This window comes from Lissotriton vulgaris, chromosome 3_1, assembly GCF_964263255.1.
Source record: "Lissotriton vulgaris chromosome 3_1, aLisVul1.2, whole genome shotgun sequence".
In the NCBI taxonomy this organism is placed as follows: domain Eukaryota; kingdom Metazoa; phylum Chordata; class Amphibia; order Caudata; family Salamandridae; genus Lissotriton; species Lissotriton vulgaris.
Window position 1 is genome coordinate 1,513,446,628 of NC_141689.1, and position 16,119 is coordinate 1,513,462,746.

Consider the following 16,119-nt stretch of genomic DNA (forward strand, 5'->3'; position numbering starts at 1 on the left):
ACTGAGTTAGTGGTATGTCTGCTGTTTAGCGTGTGCTCATCCTGCGATGATGCATGGTCTGAACGGGCTGCACTCAAAGCATTGACTGTTGCATACTGGACTGCATGTACCACGGATGGTAATCAATTCTTTGGCAACAAAATGTTCAGAATTAGATGATTTTTCCAGTGGTGTAGACATTTTTGTCTCCAAAAAACGAAATTTGGGTTTTCAATAAAGAAAAAGTGAGGTTCAAATTGTGACCTATGCTGTCCAGTGTAGATTATCATTGAGTGTGCCTTTGCACTTGCAGCGTGAATTTTATTATTCAACTAAATCTATAAGAGATACAAAAGTAGTTCTTAAAGGAAGCATAATAAAGGGATTTTGTATAGATTTTGATAAATGTTATGCTTAGTTTGGTATTGTACTCTGCAAATAATAAATCAACAGTGTAATTAAATATGAGCTCTGATGACCCCAGTGTATTCAGAAGGCAGCGGTTAGCAAGAGCCGACGACTGCGTGGCGTTTATTAGAGCTGCACAGTATTGGTAATTTAGTGTGTGCAGCCAGCGATGATAAGTGGTGCACAGAGTTAGTGGCACCTGAAGCATTAAAGTTCTGTGGATCCTGTGATGATGCGTGCTCCGAGCAGGATGCACTGGTAGCAAAGTCTTTACAATCAAGTTTTCTTATAAATACTGGTTGTCCTTTCACAGGAGAAAGTTGCAGTAGATCTCCAGAAACTATATGTTTTCTCATAAATAAGACATCTGACTCAATACGGTCACGTGGCGATGAATTATGGTGCACTGAGTTAGAAGTAGCTTTGGCACTGAGTGTGTACCTAATCTGCGATGTTGCATGGTCCGGGCAGGCCGCCGTGGGAGCAATGTTTTTTGCCTAGTGAATTCTGCCTTAATAAGGCCACGGGGAGATGACTTGTGGTGCAGTGAGTTAGTCGTACCTGAAGAACTCAGAGTGTGCGCAAGCTGCGATGATTCGTGGTTCGGGCGGGTCGCACTGGTACAATGTCCTTTGCCTACTGGAATGCGTCATTTGAAATCGCCATTCCACCTGAATCGTGAGCACTCACAATGTACATTGAAGGCAGTAGTCATCACAAACATCAAGAAATTCTTTTTGTCATATCCTTTAACACAATGTGAGGACATAAAACACAATTATCTCTACCTTAAATAAATCAAGGCTAAATTTCATGCTGTCTGTAGTATAGATTCAAAGCTGAATTGAAGTTGTGAACCCTAATGACCGCACTGGAGATCGAAGGCAGTACTCAGCACAGATATCGCCGAATGATTTTTTTGTCACATACGTTAACAAAATCTGAGGACACAGTACAATTGTCTCTGCCTTAAATAAATCGACGATGAATTTAATGTTGTCTGTAGTGCTGGTGCGCTTCTAGTATCAAGTAGTGAACTCTGTTGATTGCAGTTTATATTTGAAGGCAGTACAGACATTGAGGAATGTTTTTGTGGCATCCATTAACAAAATTGTCTCTGCCTTACATAAATCAAGGCTAACTTGAATGTTGTTGGTAATGTAGATGGAAAGCTGAATTAAAGTTGTGAACCCTGCTGTCCATAGTGTAGATCAAAGGCATCTGTTGACATAGACATGGAGGAATGCTTTTTGTCACTTATTTAAACAGAATCTGAAGACATATAGTAGAATTGTCTCTGCATTAAATAAATGAAGGCTGAAATTCCTACTGTTCATACTTTGACAAAATCTGAGGACATAGTACAATTGTCTCTGATTTAAATAAATCAAGACTGGATTCAATGTTCTATAAAGTGCTGATGAGTAAATGGTATCAAGTTGTCAACTCTACTGACCACACTGTAGATCAAAGGCAGTACTCAGCACAGATTTTTTATTTATTTTTTATTTATAACACGTAGAAAGCGCGCTAATACCAACCGGTGTCCTGGTGCTGAAGTGGTAACTCCCTGAGATTAAGATTCCCCGGCTAGAGGGTAAAAAGCCATGTTTTTAGATTTTTCTGAAAGCCAGCAGATTGGCGATTGATTTAAGTGTCAGGGGGAGGGAGTTCCAAGCCTTTGCTGCTCCTCGAACAAAGCTCCTGCCCCCCCAGCGACCCTTCCTGATCCAAGCTGTTTTGATCAGTCCCATGCTGGCAGACCTCAGATGTCTCTCTGGTCTATACCACTGGAAATGATCCTGAAGAGACACTAGACCCAAGCCATGCAGTGCCTTAAAGACAATGCAGAGGGCTTTAAACAGAATCCTCTTCCGCATCGGGAGCAAATGCAATTTCTCCAGTTCCTTGGTAGCTGATGAGAATTTGGGCAGACCTCCAATAAGGCGGGCTGCCGCCTTTTGTAGGACCTGAAGTTTATTCAACACTCCCTGTTGGGCCTCGAGGAAGAGACTATTACAGTAGTCGAGGTGCGAGAGCACAAGTGCCGTCACCATTGTTTTTTTGCTTCCCTCAGGTAAGAAGGGGAGCACTTTCCTAATGGTTTTCAGGAGCCAATGTATGGACGAGGTCAACGCCATAACTTGGGGTTTGCAAGAAAGTTGGCTGTCTATAATGACTCCCAGATTTTTCACCTTTTGAGCTGGAGCGGGCGGAGTTCCCATATCTGTTGGCCACCAATTGGGACTCCACAGTTTTAAGTTGGACCCAAAGACAATCACCTTCGTCTTGGAGGAATTGAGTTTTAAGCAACTTTTTGCCCTCTAAGAACTGACTGCAGACATGCAGTCCTGAAACCAGGCTGCCACCACCAGCTCTTTCCCCGGAAGGACAGAGACCACGATCTGGGTGTCGTCTGCGTAAGAGGTTAACTCAAACCCGAAGGCTCGGATCACCGGGGCAAGAGAGGATACATAGATATTAAATAAAGTGGGGCTAAGGGAGGATCCCTGAGGGACCCCCCCGGGGAGTTCGAAAGGTCTTGATTTGAAGTCCCCCATAGCTACCACTTGTACCCGGTCTTTCAGAAAGGCCTTCAGAATATTGAGTGCTTGCCCCTGGATCCCGCAGCCCTCCAATCGGTCTACCAACAGATCATGGTGAACCTTATCGAAGGCCGCTGTCAGATCCAAAAGGATCAACACTGCTTGGCCCCCATCGTCGAGCACCTTCCGGACCTCCTCTGTAGCTTTGATCAGGGCGTCTCAGTGATGTGTCCTTCTCTAAACCCATGTTGAGCCGGGTCTAGACCCTTCCCATGACGAAGAAAGGAGCAGCGCTAGGAATTCATGATTTTCTCAACAAGTTTTGCAGGCAGAGGTAATCTGGCAATCGGTCTGTAGCTGTTGGGGTCCATAATGTCCAACGAGGGTTTTTTAAGTAGTGGTCGAATGGATGCCCGCTTCCACATTGTGGGAAAGTCGCCCTTTTCAAACATTAAGTTAAAAATACCAGTTAGAGAGTCTGCAATAGTGACGGCTGGCAGCTTCGCAATTGACGTAGGGCAGGGATCTTGAGGAGAGCCGGACTGATACTGTCGACAAATTTGTATCACTTATTTTAACAAAGTCTGAGGACATAGACTAGAATTGTCTCTGCCTTACATAAATGAAGGATAACTTCAATGCTGTGCGTAGTGTAGATCCAAATCTGAATTCAAGTTGTGAACCCTGCTATCCACAGTGTAGATCAAAGGTAGTAGTCGATACAGACATAAATCTGCGATGTTGTGGCGCTGAGCTCGCAATGGGCCTGTATCGAGGAGGCATGTGATCATGGCAGCAGCCACGTGGCAGGGTGCAGACCTGCGCTGTGGCAGAGTCTGTTGTCTTTGCAGAAGAGAACCACGCCCAAGGCGTGGGCTAATTATTTATAGTCTTACGCTGATATTGCGTTTGTTGAACCAGCCCACTCCGCTTTTGCTATAAGGGGGGGGGGGAACAACACAGCTCCATGACCAAAATATTCCCCAGTGTCTGAGATAATATGGTTGCATCCACTGTGTGGGATACTACACGTATTAATGGTATATCTACACACAGAAAAGTTTTTGTTTTTTATAGTGTGTCGTGTATAGCATATCACCGGTAGTATTAGCATTGTGTACATTATTGTTGATGTGCAAATTCCTTCTCTTATACATAGTTGATTGCCACATGTCTGAACATTGAGCTAGTGTGCTGTTGAGGGGATATATTATTTTGGGAGGGTCCATTGTCCTGTTTTGCACTGCGTCTGATGTAGTAAAGAGGGAGCGGTCAGGAGGGGTGGTTCTTGTGGTTGTGGCGCTAAGTGATTTTGTTGGGTGTTGGAAGTTTATAATTAGTACCTCTATCACATAATCCTCTTTAAATATGGATATAAGTTGGATGTAATTTATGCAGTACATTGTGGACATGTTGATGTTAATTTGTTATTGGTAAGTGGAACTATTGACTGTTTTTTAAGGTGGCATTACAGATTTTGCTTCTTGTGAAAGTATGGGCAAGTGGTGAAAATTATAATTAGGAACTGTAATTTAAAAAACCTTTAAAATTCACTGAAAAAACATAGGTTTCAGGCAGGGGATAGTTAGGAATTATCATTTATAAAACCTTTGAAATTCACAGAAAAAACCATTGGTTTCAAGCAGGTTATACTTAGGAATTATCATTTAAAAAAACCTTAGAAATTCATTGGAAAAACTATAGGTTTTAGGGGTGTTATAGTTAGCTGGACATTTCACTCATACAAAACCATTGAAATTCCTATGTTATAGTTAGTTGTACTAACTGTAACTCTCGCGCCCGCAATCCACAGGTGATGATGTCACATATTACATCATTCATGACATGGTCAGTGGCATCACTGATGACATCTCAAATGACATCAGTGACATTGAGGAGAACAAAAATAAGTGCCAATTTGGATAATTAATGCTGCTGTTCCACATGTTCCTGGCACATGCCATGGAGATATATATATATATAACACAAGTTGCCCTGCTGTAGGAACTCACCGCTGTGTGGGACATAAAAAACTCACACCATGCTGGCTCCGGTCAAAGTTTTAATTACGACATCATCCTAACGGGTTTTGAGGCCAGTGAAGAACAACAGTAGAAGCTGCTGCTACGATACTTGAGCACATGCGCTAAATATTTCACAGTTCTGTGTTTCTCTGATGGCATGCTGGTACCTGTAGTCTCTTTATGATGAATAGCGCAGTACTACCACAGTGGGCACTGTAGTTCAGCCCTGTATGAAAGTACATTAAAATCCTAGTGGGCCTCCGGGCGGAGAAGAAGGCAAATACTCTGAAAGTGTATATAAATATATATATATATATATATATATATAGATAGATAGTTTCACAAGACCCCTTGCGAGGCGCACTCATAAATCGGTGTTTTCAGGGTCAGGGAAGGGCCTCATCACATCTATCGTCAGCAGTCACTGCACAGATCAAAAGCCAGCAAATGGATTCTCCAGCGTCTTCCCTTTTATTTAAATTCAATCACACTCAGGTGAGTAATACCGCATTGAATACTGGGACTGGAAGTCCAAAATCAATAAATCCCCCGGGGGCTGCTGGCAATCTGTTCTGTAAATGTCAATGTTCATCATAGGATGTGCAAGGAGCACCTTCCCCCATGCTGCAGCTCACCAGTCTATTCCGCTCCGCTGTCAACACGAACAGCAGCGGAACCGCATCTCATCAGAAGCGGTGCAGCTTCCCGACCGGGAAGGCCGGATTAAATATAGTTTCACAAGACCCCTTGCGAGGCGCACTCATAAGTCGGTGTTTTCAGGGTCAGGGAAGGGCCTCATCACATCTCTCGTCAGCAGTCACCTGACGCGTTTCGGGCCAACGCCCTTCCTCATAGGTATCACTGCACAGATCAAACAGCCAGCAAATGGATTCTCCAGCGTCTTCCCTTTTATTTAAATTCAATCACACTCAGGTGAGTAATACTGCATTGAATACTGGGACTGGAAGTCCAAAAACAATAAAAACCCCGTGGGCTGCTGGCAATCTGTTCTGTAAATGTCAATGTTCATCATAGGATGTGCAAGGAGCACCTTCCCCCATGCTGCCGCTCACCAGTCTATTCTGCTCCGCTGTCAACACGAACAGCAGCGGACCCGCATCTCATCAGCAGCGGTGCAGCCTCCCGACCGGGAAGGCCGGATTAAATATAGTTTCACAAGACCTCTTGCGAGGCGCACTCATAAGTCGGTGTTTTCATGGTCAGGGAAGGGCCTCATCACATCTCTCATCAGCAGTCACCTGACGCGTTTCGGGCCAACGCCTTTCCTCATAGGTATCACTGCACAGATCAAACAGCCAGCAAATGGATTCTCCAGCGTCTTCCCTTTTATTTAAATTCAATCACACTCAGGTGAGTAATACTGCATTGAATACTGGGACTGGAAGTCCAAAAACAATAAAACCCCCGTGGGCTGCTGGCAATCTGTTCTGTAAATGTCAATGTTCATCATATGAAATGAATGAAATGGATGCAAATTTCCGACTGTGTTGCTGCTTCCCACAGAGCGATTCAGAAAAGGGGGTGGTGATGGACAGAGTCTCTGAATTAAGCAGAACACTGATCTGTTGACTGGGTATGAGTGTTCTGCTTAATTCAGATACTCTGTCCATCACCACCCCCCTTTTCTGAATTGTTTTGTCCACCATAAGCGTGGAAGGGTATGCTCAGGCATGAGTCCCTTGCTCACTGCACCATCAGGATTTAAGCAAGCCGGGCCGAAGACGGCTGTAATGCCAGAAATCGGTCCCCGGAAGCTTGTTTTCTTTCCAGTTAAAGAATTGGCTTGGTAGTTTGGTCTGCCCTGTTCCCATGATGCACTGGGCCAGGGACAGACTAATTTGCATGTAGCCAGGTTCTGAGCTGGGATGGTGCAGTGAGCTAAAAAACGGTGATGGATCAAGCCCTGATCTGTTGACTGGGTACGAGTGTTCTGCTTAATTCAGATACTCTGTCCATCACCACCCCCCTTTTCTGAATCGCTTCCCACAGAGGGCTCAACTGTAGTGTTGGGATGTTTTGCGGCTCAGGTCCGGCCGCGGGAATGAAGCAAGCCGCTCCAGGGCGGACCCGTGATGGCGCCAACCGGTGTCATCTTAACGGGAGGTCGGAGTCCTGTGATAAGATGAAAAAACACAGCAGGATGCCCAACGCCACAATGCATCAGCCCACAGGGGTTTTATTACTTTTAATTTTGCTGCCACTCGGAACCTACTCACCTGAGGCATTATCATAAGCACTACAAGAACCAGAATTCCGTTTGGACACGCCCACATGGGCAGGCTCTTAAGTATGGAAGTGCACGTAAGTTTCCTGGAGTGAACAGCTGCCATTGACAAAGGGATGATGATCCCGAAACCGGTTTGGCAAGAAATAGGAGATATGTCTGTGCCGGAGTGCGTCTCATGCTGCATCTGATCCTGAATGAAATGGATGCAAATTTCCGACTGTGTTGCTGCTTCCCACAAGGGCTCAACTGTAGTGTTGGGATGTTTTGCGGCTCGAGTCCAGCCGCGGGAATGAAGCAAGCCGCTCCAGGGCGGACCCGTGATGGCGCCAACCGGTGTCATCTTAACGGGAGGTCGGAGTCCTGTGATAAGATGAAAAAACACAGCAGGATGCCCAACGCCACAATGCATCAGCCCACAGGGGTTTTATTACTTTTAATTTTGCTGCCACTCGGAACCTACTCACCTGAGGCATTATCATAAGCACTACAAGAACCAGAATTCCGTTTGGACACGCCCACATGGGCAGGCTCTTAAGTATGGAAGTGCACGTAAGGTTCCTGGAGTGAACAGCTGCCATTGACATAGGGATGATGATCCCGAAACCGGTTTGGCAAGAAATAGGAGAGATGTCTGTGCCTGAGTGCGTCTCATGCTGCATCTGATCCTGAATGAAATGGATGCAAATTTCCGACTGTGTTGCTGCTTCCCACAGAGGGCTCAACTGTAGTGTTGGGATACATATATATATAGGTAGGTGGTTGTAGTTAAAACCTAGTTTCCATAGGAAATCAGCAACATTCTATTTGGAATAACTTTGGCGCCGGTGGACGAATCTTCGCAAATTTCTCCAAGAAAATGGCCTGCTCCACTCCGCTCTTTCCCTGAAAGTTTGGGGGTGATTCGTGAAGGGGGCAGAGAAAAAAGGGGGGTCCCAAAACTTGTTTTCCCCATGGAATTTTCCATAGGACCTTTAGCCAGGGCTACAGCCCGAACGGCTGAACGGAATTACACCAAGTTTGGCAAAAAGGTAGAGTTTGGTTCGCAGATGACCCTTTTTGTTGAATGGTGTAAATCTGTTCAGTAGTTCCTGAGAAAATCATAAGTAAAATAATAAGTATATCTAGAGGAGCTTACTGTAAGCTCTCTGTGCTCTGTATACCTTCCCGAGCACGAGCTGAATGCTAACTGGCTGTCAACACTCCAAACCAGGAAGTGTTGGCAGCCAACTTGTGCCTCGATAGAACCAAGGCACAAGAAAGCTGAAAACAAACGCGCAAAACACGCAAAGAGGGCAGGGTAGACACACCCTGACCCCCTGGGCCTGCTCAGGGGGTCCCACAAGGACCCCCAAGGCCCCCCAAATTTATTATTTTTTTTTTAATCGCGGGGTACGCATACGTACACGTACCCCACCAAAAAAAACCAAACATGGGTTGCTTTTTTTAAATTAGACCCCGGGGGGGCCAAATCCCGGGGGCATATTTTTCAAAAAGTGTGTGGGGGGCCGAATCCCCCCGACACTGCCCCGGGGACCGCCACCCCCCGGGGCAAAGTCATTATCCTAGCGGGGGCACACGCCCCCGCAGCCCCAGGGACCGCCACCCACCCGGGGCTTTTTTTCTAAGTATGCGGAGGGCCTCAAGGCCCCCCCGCAGCCTCGAGGACGGCCACCCCCCAGGGCTTCATTTAAAAAAAAAAAAAAACTTTGTGGGGGGGGCTCAAGCCCTCCCACACAGGCCCCTGGGACTGCCACCTCCCCGGGGCACTGATATGCAAAATAGGGGGGTCTGTGATGGACCCACCAGCCCCGGGGACCACCAGCCCCGGGGCTTCTTAGATGTTGGGAGGGGGCTGCATGGCCCCCTCCTGGAGCCCTCGATGGCCCTGGGGACCGCCACCCCCTAGGGCCGGCTCCTGGAGTGTCCCGGGGTGCCGACCCCCGGGACACTGCTGTTTGCTGTGGTAGGGCGGGAGCCTCTCGGCTCCCACCATACCACGGCAAACTGCTTAGATTTTTGAAAGAGAGAGCAGGAAACCTCTCTCTTTCAAAAATCAAAGCTGTAAACTTTTCTGTATGGGGAGCAGCATGTTAGCTGCTCCCCATGCAGAAAAGCAATGCCGGCTCCCGCAGGGACCGTGGGGGAATTGGGGACCCCCCCACGGCCCCCAACGAGGAAAGCCAGGACCCGGGGGATGGGGTCCATAGGTTTCAGCCACGTTATAGTTAAAAATTTGCATTTAAAAAACCTTGGAAATTCACTGAAAAAACCATAGGTTTCACCTGAGTTATAGTTAAAAATTAGCATTTAAAAAACCTTAGAAATTCACTGAAAAATACATAGGTTTCACACACGTTATAGTTAAAAATTAGCATTTAAAAAACCTTAGAAATTCACTGAAAAACCATAGGTTTCACACATGTTGTAGTTAGCTGGACATTTCACTCATACAAAACCATTGAAATTCCCCCGATACAGTTAACTATAACTCAGGCGCCCGCAATGCACTGCTGATGACGTCACATATTACATCACTCATGACGTGGTCAGTGACATCACTCATGACATCACTGATGACATCTCAAATGACATCACTGATGACATCACAGATGACATCATCCTTGTGAAAGCGTGACAGACCTCCTCACAGCGTAATAGCGTAATATAACCCTTGATACACACATTCAAAAATGGAAACTAAAATTTTTAGAACAACCTATTCAGTAATTCTAAAATCTACATACACATCCAGTCATTCACTAACAGTTCTATATAGGTACTCATACATGTACTCACTCATCATATGTACTCATACACCTATACATCTTATTACACACCGACACTCATCTATAGAGTTACTCACACACAAACTCACACATGCAAATAAACTTTGAAACATCCATTTACTTGCATATACAGCTATACACCCACCACTACACTTACTTCTACAGAATCGTACACATACTTATTCTCTTAAACAATCACTTATAGAAACACATACTTATTTATACAGGAACTCTTACAATCTCTCGCTCTCACATATACTCACTTATATACATCACTTATATACATCAATACTCACATATACTAGTTTAAAACATATGTAGTTACTCAGAAAGATACTATTGAGACAGTGATTCACTCACTAACACACCCATACACACACTTATCCACCCATACAGTCCTGCACACATGCTGTCTTCAAAACACATACAAACAGTGAGTCACCCATTCATGCATCTGTGTGGTAAGTAATACCCCCCACCAAACCATACAGTCACTCATACTGATACTCTAAAAACCAACTAATAACCCATATCGACAGTCATGTAGCTAGTCACCAACCCATGCAGCCACTTACACACAAAGTGAGACACTGATACAGATATTTACATATTTAAACATTACTTGCTAATACATGTATTCACTAAGATACACTTAATAAGTCAGTTATACAATCATTTTTTTTTAAAACCATCCATTTAGACACTTATTTACACATTTATTCTTCCATCGACCTTTAGATATACATATATAAAAAATATGTATTTTTCAGAAAGACACACATTCACTGGATGATGTAATCAGTGATGTCATGAGTGATGTCATGAGTGATGTCATCAGTGATGTCATCAGTGATGTCACTGACCATGTCATGAGGGATGTAATATGTGACGACATCAGCAGTGCATTGTGGGCGCGCGAATTCTAGTTAACTATAAAGGGGGAATTTTATTGGTTTTGTATGAGTGAAATGGCTAACTATAACATGTGTGAAACCTATGGTTTTTCAGTGAATTTCTAAGGTTTTGTAAATGCTAATTTTTAACTATAGCATATGTGAAACCTATGTTTTTTTCCGTGAATTTCTAAGGTTTTTTAAATGCAAATTTTTAACTATAACGCGGGTCAAACCTATGTTTTTTTCAGTGAATTTCTAAGGTTTTTTAAATGCACATTTTTAACTATAACATGGCTGAAACCTATGGTTTTTTTAGAGAATATATATATATATATATATATATATATATATATATATATATATATATATATATATATATATATATATATATATATATATGAACCAACCATAGGCCCCCTGTGTGGCAATGCACCTTCAGTAACATTTAGGAAGGCAAAATCCATGCATAGTCAAATTGTCTGCAATGCCCCTACCATCACTAAACCTACCACATGGCTACAAACACAAAAGGGCTTAAGAAAATGCACCAAGTGCAAAGCTTGTCAGCATAGAATCAACACAAGCACTGTGACACTACCTTTCAGATAGAAACCATACACCATCAGGGGCAGTTATTCATGCAAAACAGACTATTCAGTATATGTACTAACCTGCAGCTGCGGCAAACGATATGTGGGAAGCACAATCCATCAAGCCCATGTAAGAATTTTACAACATCTTCGGGCAATAACCAATGATGATCAGGCATATCCCGTGGCCAGGCACATAAACTTGCACCACGCGGAAACACCCAAGATCTGTCTTACTATGTAATTGACAACATACCCAAAAACATCAGGGGAGGTAACCGCTTACTAGCCCTGCGAAGGTTAGAATCACGGTACATAATTTTGCTTGACTCAAAGATTCCGAACGGGTTGAACGCCGATGAGGCACTTAATGTACACCTATAATCCAGACTGCTTGTCCCAAAACCCTTACCACTTTAAGAACATCTGCGATTCACTAAATGTTACAAACTAATTTTAAACTTTAGCTACTTTTCCTATTTGTGACACGTTAAAGCACTTTTTAATTTTATTTTGAGTTCAACTTTGTTGTTTAATTTTGAATTTCTTTTTGAACCATGAGAGTAGAGACATAGCATGGCTAGGGACGCAGCATAAACCGCGAAACACAAGCACCAATGAACCAATTCCTACAACAGGCCACCAACGGGTAGCAGATAGCATAACCATTCCACTTGGAGATGAGGAAAGCAACACTGTGTTAATTGCACCCTTAGGTGGGAAATGTGATATAGTCAATAAACTATCCAATCATTAAACATATGTCTGTTGGTTGGTCACGGGGTGCGCTGTATCATAAATACGACAGGTATCCATTGTAGCAAAGACCACTAAATACAAAACACTACTGGAGGATTTCCATGCACCACTGGTTAAAACTTGAACACATCCAATGTATTATTAGGTTGCGGTTATAATTCCATACGTATATGTAAAAACCAAAATATACACTGATGTAGATATGTACTCCAATGTGTTGATCTGTTCTAATGTGTACTACAATCTAAACTATCATTTGCCATGCGACTCGATATGCTCTCTACTCAGACACCCGTTTTCACATGTATAGTTAAACAATGATTCAAAATAGGTTATTTTCTTTTAAAAATCTGAGTGTTCACCTAAATCGTATTCATACAAACACATTGTGCAGATACAATGAATCTACAAATGTGCCATTAACGTTTGTATAAATCATAGCGCACATCGGACAGTACCAAGTTTTCAATTTAAGCATGACTCATTAAGTTAAACTCTTCTATGTCTGTCCGGAATGTCATGCCAGTGTTACCATAGCAACCAGATCCAGTTGCAACCTGTAAAGAAAGGCATGCTGAACATATATAAACCTGTATGTGTGATTATGCAGATGTAGTGAACAAGGCCGGAGCTTACCGCCGAAACGCGTCTGAGCAGCAAACTTGGAATAAATCTTACTTTGGCATAGAATTCACGGTGTCAGCGCCTCTTCTTGATCGGGAGAAGTACGGATTGGTAATCAATATATATCATATCATAATTATATATATATATATATATATATATATATATATATATATATATATATATATATATATATATATTGTTTTCCCTCCGAAAGACGCTGGTCACTCAATGCTTCTTGTTTCTTGATACTCATTTTCAATTTTACGTGCAAACTACAGCTGGCAACACTTTTCGGCTCCCTGGCCTTTGTCAATGTCAGCTACCCATAGTGACAAAATGTGTTAAATCTAAAAACAACGCAGTATGATTGGCAGAATCTTAAAGCATATACATAAACAGAGAACTGCCATTCAAATAATTCTCAAAAGATAAAAAATGTGGCGGCCATTTTTAGTCACATGCAGACATAGAATACATAATCTTTTGTATTGCACATGATTAATATTTAATGTTAATGTTTCTTAATAAATCGGAATAGATTTGCCATTTACCATACACTTCACAATAAAAACATGATTGCGCGTACAGTTTACAGAATCAACTATCATGTTTTAAATAAATAATTGTCTCCTAATCTATGTATATATTCACCCAATTTCTAAAGCACGCATGTTATATTAAATAAATAAATGTTGAAAATGTACTTCAAGGATGCCTGTAAACCCTCAATGATGCTAGTCATTATGAAATGAACATTCCATTCCCTACACTGCTGTGCAACCTATATAAAACATGCATGTTTATCAGGTGTGAAACCTCTTTTGTATAAACTTCCTAAAGACGCTGCTCCAAATATAATAACAGCAGCATCAATTAACAAAATTGGCACTTAGGGGCTCATTATGATAGCGGAAGGACCACCACCGCTGGGCCGGCGGTGGCGGTCCCTCCGCCATCTGACTCCCATTACCCCAGCCACATTAGAATGGCAGGTGGAATCAGCTTTGTGACCGCGGTGGTCACAGAGACCACCCTTCATGCTTTCACCACAGGCAATTGTCACGATTGCCTGGCGGAGAGGTCAGCATGGGTAAAATGGCGGCAGTGCCTAGCCGCCACCGCCCACCAGATGACAATGCTAGCGTCAGCCAGTCTCTACCATGGAAAGGCTGGCGGAGGATGGGTTTGGGGACCCCTTTCGGGTCCCCTCTGTGTGGGGGGGGATGTATGTGCACTGGGGATACCCATGGTACCCCCCTACATTTCCATGCACAAGGTGTCACGCACCGCGTGGTACCTGCCACGTTGTGTATGGAAATGAGCTTCGTGACATTTTGGCATTGTGAACGGTGCTGCAGCCAGCATCACTGTCCACAATGATCAGGGCCCTGAATGTGCCTGCCATAGTGGCGGGCACATCCTAATTCACTCAGTGGGACCGCCATCTTACCGGCGGGTGGTCCCAGCACCGCAATTATCCGCCATCGTAATGAGCCCCTTAATTTTGATCTCCCTCAATTTCAATATATATGTAGTGTGTGGAGTCATCACTCGTCGTAAACCACCTCTGCAGATTTCAAGCGATGGTAGTGTCTCTGGCCAATCTTTGCTACTAAGGAGAATGGTTGTATATGTATATACGCTTAGGGAAATGGTGCCGTGGCAAAAGCAGTAAAGTTACTGCAAAGTCTAAGAGTAAATGTACACATGTGTGTAAATTTACTTTTGTGAATAGGTCCCTCATTGTTTTTGCATTCAATTTACTTTAATTGTGGGTTTCTAACGCGCTAGAATCGACTCCCGAAGGAGTATCTCTGCGCAATAGACCTCTGGGGAACCCGTCCTGGCTTTCCCTGTGAGATGGTCCCTACTGGGTATCTCCAAGGTGAAACCAGGCATCCCCGGCGTATGTGGGGGGCCATTGTGGAGATGAGGCAAGCTAATGCCCAGAGTTGCCGAGTGTGATCCTTGGTTAGAGTAGGCACCGAGGTGAGAATTATCGAGTCCGCTGACCCTGGTCCACGACCCTGCCGCGTCGGGAATTGAACCCTGGTCCCAGGCCATCCTCTGCTCCCGGGTCTGCTGCCTCTAACCAGTGAGCCACACCACTCCACATTGGTAGTCATTAACCTTTTCCTGGTGCCATATTTCTTTATTTTTTTCAACTGTCCATACCCAGAGTAGGAACAAGCTATGAATGCTTGCTCTTTCAGAAATGTCTCCTTTATATGACACTCAACCTAACATTGTTAGGTCTAAAATAGCTAAAGATGAGACATTTCTATTCACATAATAGTTTTAATCATGATCAGGGGGTTTCACAAAGGCCTCGCAAGGCAAGTTTCAGGCTATATTCCTGGATTGACCACAGAGTGTTGGAATGATCTTCTTTTTGATTGTGTTATGTATATCTGTTTTATAGCAAGATCTTGAATACCTGGCATGATCCAGTCTTAATGGTTCTAGGTTGCAAACCTAAGAACTGAAGTATTTTTACAGTAAACTATCAGTGTAACTGTTCTTTCTTCACTCCAGTGACTTTGACATGACATGTAACAGTAAGGGAATAGTGTCCACCATTGTCTCCCACAATCTCTGAACTAACAGAGTTGAAATGCTAAAGCAAAGGTTACAATTCTGTATTCCCTAATGATTTCTCCAAGAAGTGCAATATCAATATGCATACTTAATGGATGCTTTAAATGAAAATATGTCTTTCCAGGTACTTGCAACACAACACAGCCTGGTCATACACTAAAATACATCATTGCACCATGCTACAACACTACACCATAACACACACAAAGCTGCACTACTGTAAAGCAGGTCAGTGCAAAACTGTACAAGACTACAATACACTGCAAACATATGATATAACACTGCATTATTGCACTATAACTTATTTATACTGTACACTACAGCAATGCTCTGCACTGCAACGCAATACAACCTAACATATTAGAGCAATACTTCACACTACACAGTCCTTTACAATACAGTAAAGCACACGTCACAATACAACACTACAATATACCACAATGTTAGACAACCACATATGTAGCTAAACCTCACTGCCTCTTATTGCCTTGAATGCCATGTAAAGTAATGGAGACTGACAGATACCTTTTTTTGATGTTCCAGGATTTTACAGCAGGATAAAATGGTCTCATCTGGTTCGACAGAAGCAGACGTATCCAAAAAACCCATAAGGGTTTCTATGTCCAAGCGCCGGATCGATTCCGTCAGTTGAACTGTA